The sequence below is a fragment of the Lactuca saligna genome, chromosome 3 (genome assembly GCF_052625555.1).
Source record: "Lactuca saligna cultivar CGN05327 chromosome 3, ASM5262555v1, whole genome shotgun sequence".
Lineage (NCBI taxonomy): Eukaryota > Viridiplantae > Streptophyta > Magnoliopsida > Asterales > Asteraceae > Lactuca > Lactuca saligna.
In genome coordinates, this window is record NC_136419.1 from 22,853,255 (window position 1) to 22,855,605 (window position 2,351).

The following is a 2,351-nucleotide window of genomic DNA, read 5'->3' on the forward strand; positions in this document are numbered from 1 at the left end:
GTTTTTTTCAATGCAAAGAATAAGATAAAATGGAAGTACGGTATTAGCTAATCTGCAATTGCATTCAAATATTAAGAATATTTATAATACCAAATGTGCAATTTGGGTTAAAAAAAACTTAACTTGAGCTTGTAAGGGGAGATAATTCTCTAGAATAAAATCACTCTTTCTTTTAATCGTGAGAATCACAATCAGTTGAACTGTTGAAGAGATGAAGTAACAGGTCCTGCTTCGAAAAAAATGAGAGAGTGGACATCAAATGAAAAAATTATCCAAAACCTATAAATCAGATAAACTAAAACAACTTAAAAAAATAATAAAATTCTTACAATCCAAAAACAAAACCAAGATGAATTAAACACAATAATCATAGTCAAGTTTTGAAATATATTGAATTAACTTGAACCAATATTCTGCACATTGGGTGTTAGGCAATATACTCCTGCAAAAAATAATGTAAAACAAGCTCATAAATTGTGAATAAAATAAACAACTAACCCTAAAACTGGTTGGAAATAGTGTGTGCTGATCTCATCAAATAATCTGGCATTTATGAATAGCTCTAAATAATCTTAAACAACATAGGTGAGTGTAAGAATCGATATATCCATGAAACACAGAGTAAAATCATTATATGACAATTAAGTAAAACTAAAAAAAAACATGGAACAGAGAATTTGATAGAACTATTTACCTGGATAGTGGTGAAGATGGAGATGGTTAGTGAAGGCTTCAACGTTGGGGTTTAATTAGAGTGTGAATACAAAGATAGGGGAGAAGACAAAGATGGTAGACGATGGTGGTGAGGTCATGATAACAGTTCGATTTCTGTGATTTTCACCCAATTCATAACAAAAATTGTTATTTTTCTTGAAAACAAACATTAATTAAATGGATAAGGATTCAACAACTACAGTAAAATGATAGAGTAATAAGATATTTCCTTCATTAACTGGAGTCCATATCAGTACAGATAGTTGAAGATATACCTGAATTGATACAGATAGTTGAGAAATGTCAAAAGGACACAAATACCCTTAGTACCACTTAAACAAGAAAGCTTTACTCTAGATACACTTATACAAGAATATTTAATATACAAATGATTACCCAAAATGTAGACAAACATCAGAACCTGAAATGGAGAGGAAACACCGGAAATTGAGAGTAAACATTGACGATTATGTGATAAATGACTGAAAAGAACACTTTAAAATTGCTAACAAAAACCTGTATTGTTAGAGAACGTTTGTAAATTAATAGTGTTTGCCTCCTGGTTCTGCAATAGAGAGAGAGAGAGAGAGAGAGAGAGATGGTTGGAGACCTATGACCACAAAAAGAGAATATGTGTGTGCATATGGCTTAAAGAGCACTAACCTTGAAATCGTGTTGGATCCTGGTCCACTGTGACACTTGTGAAAATGGTTGTCTGAGGTTTCTAGAGAGTCGAGTGCGACCAGCTGTGAGTAGTAGATGGTTAGGTCTCCAGGTATGTGTGTAAAATGCGTAACACTTACGACCTCACAGATAAGAAATTTTTTGCAGTCAATTGGTCATATAAGGGGATGGGGCAGAGATATGAAGAAAAAGATTCGTTCTAGACTTGACCGGTGCAATCGATCAAAATCAAATAATTAGAGAATAGAACAGTAGCATATGCTAGATGTCGAGAGATGGGGGTTGTGAACGGTGGTAAGATGAAGTGCGATGATGATGAAGGTGGCCTGTTTGATGGTAGTGAAGGTTATGTGACAACAAAGTTTACTGATGGTGTTGTGATGTTCGATATTCGGGTTTCTAAAGGAGATATGCAAGAGAAGAGAAAGGCAGAGGTGTTTAGCAGCGACTGTAATGGTCTCAGTGGTCAAGGTGTGGTGGGTAACTGCGTCGAATATGGGAGGAATTTTAGAGTATTTAATAGAGAGGGAGAGAGTTCAAGGAGAGAAGAGATGGCGACTCATCTAGGGTTATTCTACAAGGAAGGGCTATAGATACTAAGATAAGAGATGATATATAAAGTTTATCTATAGACCGATTCAATTGGCAAAATCTGAGGAAGACGGGTTCTTCTTTGACCAGTTCAATTTGAAGAAGAAAGCCAAAGCCTATTCAATATGTACGTAATTCATGTTAACCGCGTAAGATTTGGTATTTTTCTATGCATAAACTCATTGTAAATAGCGTAATAAGGGTTATACCTCTTAAAATTTAATATTATTTTATTAATGATTACTTGTACTAACAGCTTAATGGTTTGGACGTCTTAAAAAATATTATTATTATATTGAATCTATTTATGGAAATAGTTGGATTTCTATTATAAGGTAGTATAGATATATATATATATATAT

The 2,351-nt window shown here is 33.5% G+C and overlaps 1 long non-coding RNA gene across 2 annotated transcripts; it reads right to left on the minus strand.

The window, feature by feature from the left end:
- Positions 1 to 284: 284 nt before the first annotated feature.
- Positions 285 to 2,075, minus strand: LOC145034754 (uncharacterized). 2 transcript variants are annotated; one of them, XR_013678212.1, is made up of 4 exons: positions 1,378 to 2,075; positions 1,231 to 1,279; positions 695 to 1,135; positions 285 to 442 (listed from the first exon to the last, which is right to left on the minus strand). It is a non-coding gene; the product is annotated as an uncharacterized LOC145034754 (long non-coding RNA). The 2 variants fall into 2 exon arrangements; XR_013678211.1 differs by lacking the exons at positions 1,231 to 1,279; positions 1,378 to 2,075 and having other exon boundaries at positions 695 to 1,224.
- Positions 2,076 to 2,351: the final 276 nt, after the last annotated feature.